We start from the raw sequence: 8831 nt of genomic DNA, 5'->3' as shown, positions 1-8831 counted from the left end.
AGCATACTTCTCTTTACACGCGCACCGCCGAAGACGGTTAGACGGGCTCCAACGAATAACGGCCCCCTTTGGCCGGATCTGGTACTTAATCATCGGGAGCGCTACACGGGGTCGCTTGGCCGCAGGGCCATCACTAGGTCCACTGGAACTGTCCATCCTACACCAAAAGTGTAAATAAATAAGAATCAATAAGCTTACAGACCATAAACAGTAAACCCTCAGATCAAGCATTCCTATAACACCCAGGCTAATTCAAACCTAGGCTCTGATACCACCTGTGACAGCCCCACCTTCCCCTAAGGCGAACCAAAGAGGTTAGCGGACTGCCTGCCCAACTCTCGCCAGAACTAATGGTGCAGTATAAAGCGATCTATCACGTTTGAAACTTATAACGCGCGCAACAAGGCAAAAGGGCAAAATATCCCAAAATAAAAGAAACGAACTCCAGAGTCGGCCATGAATAGTAATCGACCCGTCCGAAACCCAACCAAGCATCGAAATACATATACAACATAACATTAGCCATTTACAAGCCACAACGGCAAGCCAAAACCATTCACTAAGGAAGTACACATTCGATTTGCCTATCAAAAGGAAATGAACCCGTTATACATTAGGGTTTCACTTCAAGAGCAATACAAAAGACATTTACATGCTCAATTCGGCAATTGACTATCCAATCCATTCTCAAAAGTAATTATCACCCTGTAAGGAAAACAAATAACACGGAATGAGCTAAAACCCAGTGGTATACCACCCAATAAGCAATCAAAGTCATATAAGAATGAACTTTCATTTAAAGTGCACAATTAAGCAATGAAGCAAAACGGTAAAAGGATACGGTCGGCTCTCAAGAGCCCATTTCCACGCTTGCAATCTTGATCCAACCTCATTGACTCTCCGTCAATGTTAAAAGTACCAAACCGTAGACCACCCTTTACTTCCAATCCTTCCACCTAACATACCCCAACCGGGCCCGCACTTCATTTCAGTAGTTTTTGGTAATACTCGAGTTTACCGGAACCAAGGGTCTCATTACCACAAGGTTCCCCAGTACAGTCCCCGTGGCAATTGAATCTTCACGACCAAGCCCTCGCTGGCTCGATCCAATTGACTACCAAACGGGGTTGAGCTCAGTAATGCAGTAAGGCCGTTGGACATCGTCCAAACGACATCATTTCAGTTTCCATGAAATGGAATTCACCAACCAATATATCAAGTTCAGTAATGCACTAAAACGGTAGCCAATCAATGACAATATCAAAAGAGGTGAGGGCGGTCAAGTACACCCTCACCTTAATCAATTCCAATATGCAAGTAAGCCATCAAGGCATCACATAACATTTAACAAAGCCACATAGTAACAATTTAGTGAGTGGTATACTCACCAAGTGAGAAAGTGGTGTTTCATACACCGTGGTCACCAAGACGTCGTGAGCTACCGTCACGCCCTAAAACATGTAACACATACAATGAGACTCGAGAACGAGTCACCCAACAATGCTAAACACAACCCCAATAGGGTTTCATATGCATAAATGAACACGATAGCAAACCAGAAATTAAAATTAGCAATAGTCTTGGCCCCGATTAGGAAAAACTGTTTTACACTTATTATGCGGTAATGGCACAACTCTCACTACAAATATCGGTTGGGGGTGTAAGACCCACCGTTTCGAAGCTATGGAACAGGGCTACAACAATGTAGAAGGTCACTCAATCCAGTTCCTAGCTTAACTAGGTCGAATATACGAAATACTATACCAGAATTCCCAAAACAGGTTTGCAAAACGCAGAAAACTGTAATCGGTATATCTCAGTCCATACAAGTCCAAATGCCGAAATTCCAAAGGCATATGTTAGCTAAGACATTCAGATACATTTCATCAGAAGACACCAACTTCAAAATCCAAACCAATTCCAGTCAAAAGGCCAATTACTATCGCAGTTTTCACATTCTGCTCAATGCAGAACAGCTACAGTAGAAACGGCATAACTCACTCCACACTCATCCAAATGACCTGAAATTTTACAGGCACCTTAAACACATTAATACCTACAACTTTCATGTTTTGAGCAAAGTCCAATTCGGCCTCTAACCCAGTGATCTAAAACCGGACAGAAATGGGATTCTATGAACCCTAACTTTTCAATTTTCACACCAAATCCAAAATTGATTGCATTTTCCAATCCAATACACCTCATAGAGTCATTATCAACCATTATCATTCATCATACAAGGCCACAACATTCATTTCATATTAAACCAGAAAAATTCCCAATAAAATAAAAACTTCACCAAAACTCTTCAAATCAAGAAATAAATCATATAATCCTTCACTCATGCCACCACTAAGCATAATATAACCATCATTAGGTATAGGGGAGAGGTTGAAGCATCACTTACCAAGAAACAAGAGAGAGGAGGATGTTGGACACCTTAAACCTTCAAACCAAGTTCACCAAACAACTTACTATCACTAGAAGATAGTATTTTATGGAGTGAAATGGATGGAAGCAAATGTTTTTGGTTGATTTGCACCAAATGGAAGCTTGAAATTTGATGAACTTTCTTCCTTGTGGAGCTTGGGATGGCCGGCCAACAAGAAGTGAAGAATGGTGGTTTTTTGTGAATTTTTGGAGATATTAACTTAAGTGGTCAAAAGTCAAAAAAATGTCAAAAGGTGAATAGTGTTTCTTAAAAGGCATCCAATGAGGAGATGACATGTGGCACTCTATTAAATGCATTCTTATCATTCCTTTCTCTCTCACATCAATCACTTCACACACACTACTTATCTCTTAACATCCGATAAATTTTTAAACAGTATCCGAAACTTAACCTTATTGGCCGAATTTTCCGAACTTTTCGCACTAGTGGGTCCCACGTCCACTATTTACTCTTAATTTTCTAAAATTTCTCCAATGCTAGAAAAATCATCTAAAAACTATAATTGCTCATAAAATCCACTAAGAAAATATTTCTAAACCAGAAAATGCAGAAAACATGCAATTAAGGGGAAATAAACCCTAAGAAAATATTAGGGTTTTTACGGGTTCTCACAAGCAAAATCCTAGTGTTTATAAAAATCGTGAAATATTTAATTAGGCCAATATTATTTTAGTTAGTGCTCAATATACAGTCTAATGCGTGTGTAGTTAATTTGAAATATTCAAAATTATCTGTATATAACGTTTTCTTTTGATTGGGTCACATTCCTTTCTAATCTAGATTATATAAACAAAATATTTTTTATTGGATCAAATTCCTTTTTGCTATGGATGCATTGGCTTCGTGGCTAAGGTTGAGATTCCAAAACATTATGATTCTAGGTTCTAATCCCTTTGCCCCTTTCCCTTTCTTAAATCCCATCCCTTCCCTGCTAATTTTTTTTTAAAAAAGATTATTGTATAGAAAAATGATAGAAGTTGGGTCTATATTATTGTATAGAAAAATGATAGAAGTTGAGTTGAGTGAACATAGAAAAGTAATAAGTGGATAATCTCAAAAATGAGTTGAGTTGTTATAGGAAAGTTGTAATTAGTAATCTCAACAAATAATTATATACTGAGTTGAGTTGTTGTAAAAAAGTTGTAATAAGTGGATAATTTCAACAAATAATTATGTGCGGATTGGAATTTTTTTTTTGAAATAAGCCCTTATAATTAAAAGTAAATTAAGAACTTTATAAAATGATACTGTATGCTTATAGCATACAGTGACACTTTTCCTTCGTGTGTTGTTAAGATAATCCACCAATTTAGCTACCTAACACACTCGTTAAATAGTAGCTCATTGAGTCATCCCATTCACCGAAGTCTTGCCAATCAAGGTTAGTAACTATACATAGAATAATGTCTTATACTACGGAAGGTGACTTGCATATTTACCATTGTAAATTCTTTTATGCACTATGTAAATTTAAGACATTATTTTCCACATAGTTATTAAACCCCATCTAGAAAAGAGCTAAGTAAATAGAGTGGGTCTATGTACAAAAAAAAAGACATTATTTTACACATAGTTATTAAACCTCATCTAGAAAAGAGCTAAGTAAATAGAGTGGGTCCATGTGAAAAAAAATAGAGTGGGTCCATAGGTTATTGGTTTAATCAATGGGTTAAAGTAACCTTAAATTCAAACTCCATATTAGAATGTGAATCAAGTTTAGGGGTGATATATATGGGTCAAATCTGAATAGAGGTGTCAAAATGGTGATTCGGGTGGGTTTGGGTTGGTCATAATTGGATCGTAAGTATAATTGGATCATGTCATAATTGGATAGTAGGTATAATTGGATTAATTCATTTATAATCATTTAAAATGAGTATGGATACATCAAATTACCCATTTGATATAACGGTATTTTATTGTTATTAAATTAGTAAGAAATTCAAATTTATTTACGTAACACTCACTAAAAGTTGAGTTTAAATGTATAATTATTTTTAAATTGATATGAATGGGCAAGTGAATCCACTACCCACTAATTAAATGGGTTTAATTGGGCACCCATTTAAACCCATTGAAAATTAATGGGTGGGTTTGGACGGGTTATATTTGGGCGAGTGAACATAATTGGGTTGTGATTGACATCTATAAATCCGATTAAGTTACGATAACATTTTTATACACTGTCAGTGTAAAGGTTTTTTTTTACGCAAGCAGATTTAGATCATGCCACATGAATTCAAATTTGATATTCAAATCATCTGCATATGATACACAATCAAAATTGCTAGCGTAAAGAAATTACTACACTGTTATTGCAGTGCTGTTTGGGTTGCTATTTTTAGGAGTTTTTATAGAAAAATGTATTGTAGCAATTTGATGTGTGTAAAGTAAAAAGATGATTGAGAAATGCATTCACACAAAACATAAAAATTTTCTGCGGAAACTAATAATCCAAACAAGTTAACCTCACCTCAACTCCATTTTTCTGAATCACTTCAATTGCAGACCTGCTTCATATGCACAATTTTCAAATGAGAAACTTATATGTTTATACACCTTATTCAAAACTTAAGAGTAAATATATTTCCTACAAGTACACGTAAACATAAATAATTCCTTCACCCCTTTATATACCAAAAATAGAAGGTACACGTAACATTTCACAAAAGAACACCAAATTGGTGGCTTCACCCCAAAATCCAAATACACCGAAAAGCAACTCTCCATCAATACACAAAAAGGGCCTCCTCCTTCTTCTCTCTCTACGAAGAATTTTCAATTTTTCTCTTTCTCAATATTTGGACATCATCGAACAAGCCACTCCCAGTAAATCTTTTGCCCTCCTTCTATCTCTCTTTGTAGCTATTCTTTCTTGAAGGATTAATAACGGTAAATAGATATTTATCCTGTCCTCCATCGGCGTAGGTTAGCACTTACTACCCCATATTTCATCCGCAATCCATCATCAAAATCGTATATATATAGGAGAGACAAATTATAATCGGAGAAAAATCACTCAAAAAAATAATACATACATATATATATGGGTTAATTACATTTACCTCCCTCAAGGTTAGGCCAAACTACTAATCAATCCCCGTGGTTTAAAAACATAACAGATACCCTCTCATAATAACTTTCGTCACTTGTGATTAATGGAAGTAAGGAAAAAGACTAAATGCCCTTCAACATGTCTGATCAATTTCTAAAACAAAAAAAAAATTATTTTAAAATTACTCAAATAGCCTTTTGGCAGGAAAAGCTATAGAGGTCTCCTATATATTTGCCACTACTCCAACCACAATTCCAGCAATCATCTTATTTATCATCATACTCCTACACTCTCTCTCCTTCTATATTAACCTTTTCTCCTATGCATGGTTCAAAGCTTTAATCTTTAAAGTTTGATCATTCTACTCCTTCTTGTTTATTTAAATATTTTACTTTCTAATCCCGATGATAACCAAAACAAAATAAAAGATTGTAGTAGTATTGTTTGGCTTGTTGAAGTGACGATAGCTTGGAAGGATGGTACATCTTTAAACTCATTAAGATTTACTCACTTTAGCATTTCATTTTCCTTGAAGCCGAATCTAGATAAAAATGAAATGTGTTCTAAAATGTCTGGACAACAATTTGAGGCAACAACAGCTGCTGCACGTGGACTATTTCATGGAGGAACACAGGTGTCAATTGTGGATAACATTCCTTTTGGAGGAACACAGGAATCTGTTCAAACTTCTCAAGTTATATTACTTACTCTCTAAAGAATTATGTGACCAATAAATGGACTTTTCACTAATTTATTTAAAGACTTTCATACTTAGGGGTCAATAGATTACATAAGTGGTACCAATACTAGAGCATTAGAAGAGATGCTTGGAAGTTCAAGTGCATCCATGCTTATGGGTAATGATCTTGCCAGAAAGGTGTTGAAGGCAAAAGCTACCAAAAACTCAGCATTGAATGTTGCTCCTAATTCATTAGCAACTGCAGAGGCTTCAACTATGGCAGGAACAAGACCAGTTGCAAATTCTAATGGAGAAGAGACATTTGCACATTCTAATGGCTGCCTTTTTACCTCATCTGTTGCACCAGTTGCTGGAAAATCTTTTATATCTTAATATGTCATGTATTGAGTCCTATGTTACTAGTACTTTATTTTGGTTGCAAACTTGGTTGACTTAATGCTTTTAGCAAGTCTTCTATGGTATCAGTAATAATTGGATAGCTGTCTAGGTCTTAGGCAATGTTTCATAAGTCCTATCAGCAGCTATTAATCTAGTGTTGCTAATAATGTAATAAAAACATGCATTCTGGTGAAGAGCATTTGCATGTTTTCTCATAATGTTTACTTCCAAAAAAATATGCATTCTGGTGCAAATCTAACATTAAGATAGATGCTTGAGTATTTCATCTGAAGTAATTTTTGGAGAATTTGGAAGATTAGTTCCCAATATTGATGCTATGTTTGGCTGTTCTGGAGTAAGTTTCTTACATTTGGCCTACTATTGTAATGACTAATCTCCAGGTATAGAGATGTGCATTATAATACTAAAATTTTGCAAAATTTGATTGATTTAAACTTAAAAAAAAAAAGATTCAAGGGATAAATTAAGTGCTCAATCACTTGGAAAAACACAATTGGTCATTTTCCCTAGCCGTTTATGTTGAAGCACAACTAGAAGAGACCACATTCAGACGGATTTTTTTAGAGTATTTTCATCGTTTAATCTTTATCCGGATGGAAAGGCTATTTTCGGAATAAAATAATAGACACATAATGGCATGTGGGTCTTAAAGGACATTTTTGGACTTTCACTTTAATTTTGGCCAACACTAGTAGAATCCTAACGGTTTTAGATGATAGGGTGACTTTTGTTAAACAAAAATAAATTTGAAGGGGGTATCTGTTATTTTTTGAGATCATAGGGATTGATTGGTAGTTTGGCCTAACCTTAGGCGAGGTATATATATATATGGGTTAATTACATTTACCTCCCCTGAGCTTTGGCCAAACTACCAAACAAACCTTGAGGTTTGGCCAAATAACAGATACCCCTTTTTAAGTAACGTCTGTTAAATATTTTGGATGGAATTGGTATAAAGACTAAATGCCCAATTGGTATCAACTGGACTAATATATTTTTTTCAATTCCGTGAGGAAAGAATTTGACAATACCTAAATACCGTTTTCTACTTTTAAGAAATCCATTTAATTCTTTTTAATTTTATATTAATCTTCTTCCTCATTAAATTTTAAAATATTTTAAAGTAGCTGCCATGGAAGCGGCAATTCCCTGCCATAACTGCCACCTCCACCTCCACCTCCGGCTATCACCACTGAATAGCGAAATCTTGCCAAAGTTATAGGATGATTTCAAAATTTAGAGTGGATCATGATTTGAACCTCAAGTTTCGCAAAAATTGATTGAAAAGTTACCAAATAAGAGTAACCAGTTGTGGCCTTCTTCTCCACTGGCACCCAAATCCATCAGAATTCATGAACTTCACAGGAAATAATGCCCACGAAGAACAAACCAACCTATAGCTATAGAAGGAGATGTCAACGATTCCCTAATCAAAGCCAAATACCAAAATCCTCAAAACTCACTTCGTTAAAAATCCCTAAAAATTGAAAACCCATTTTCCTTTCAAACCACAAATTCCTAAACTAGAATTGTCATAGAGCGTATAACATAAAAAATGACTCTAAACTAGAATTTGGACCTGATTCGAAGCAAAACTTGTCATCCTGTACACCACTATTGCAGCAAAACAATGGAGTCGTGGGAAAAGTGAGCATGGAATAGGATCTTATCTCCCCATCTATTTTCCTGGAAACCTCCCAATCACAAACCCATCACCAGGCAATCTCCAAACAGCTAGATGCTTTGTTCGAGTCACTTGATCACTAGTATCAGAAGGTAATTCATGGAAGCGGAAGCCACGAGAGGATCCAGTTGAGTAGAACATGCGTTCAAAGGCCATTTTGCAGTCCGGGATAGGAAGACAGTTTTATATTGGCAATTTTTTGAGGGGATTTTTTTTTCTAGATTTTATTTCACTCCTTTCTTTTTTTCCTTGCCATTTTTTCTTTTCGTTCCTTCTTTTTGACAATTTTTGGTTAATTTTCCCATTTTCTTTTAACAATTGCGGTTTCAAAATACAGCATTACAACAAAGTCTTTTTTTTTTCTCCCTTTAAGGTGCAGCAATTCTGTTAGTATACCATAGAGAAATGGAAAAAGAAAACGCTTTTTTATTATTTCGAAAAAAAAGAAGTTAAGAGTTTGTCTTGATAAATGGGCACCCGAAGGATATATTTGGGTTAACACAATAGCTTTGTGCTGACATCAGCAGATTTTGTAACACCT

At 35.6% G+C, this 8831-nt stretch overlaps 1 long non-coding RNA gene across 2 annotated transcripts; it reads right to left on the bottom strand.

The window, feature by feature from the left end:
* Positions 1-479: 479 nt before the first annotated feature.
* LOC140016713 (uncharacterized) lies at positions 480-8739 on the bottom strand. Of its 2 annotated transcripts, XR_011822934.1 has the most exons (4): positions 8186-8693; positions 4926-4962; positions 1389-1451; positions 480-705 (listed from the first exon to the last, which is right to left on the bottom strand). It is a non-coding gene; the product is annotated as an uncharacterized lncRNA (long non-coding RNA). The 2 variants fall into 2 exon arrangements; XR_011822924.1 differs by lacking the exons at positions 480-705; positions 1389-1451; positions 4926-4962 and adding an exon at positions 7872-8032 and having other exon boundaries at positions 8186-8739.
* Positions 8740-8831: the final 92 nt, after the last annotated feature.

The sequence above is a fragment of the Coffea arabica genome, chromosome 1c (genome assembly GCF_036785885.1).
Source record: "Coffea arabica cultivar ET-39 chromosome 1c, Coffea Arabica ET-39 HiFi, whole genome shotgun sequence".
Lineage (NCBI taxonomy): Eukaryota > Viridiplantae > Streptophyta > Magnoliopsida > Gentianales > Rubiaceae > Coffea > Coffea arabica.
This window is presented reverse-complemented; position numbering and strand designations above follow the sequence as displayed.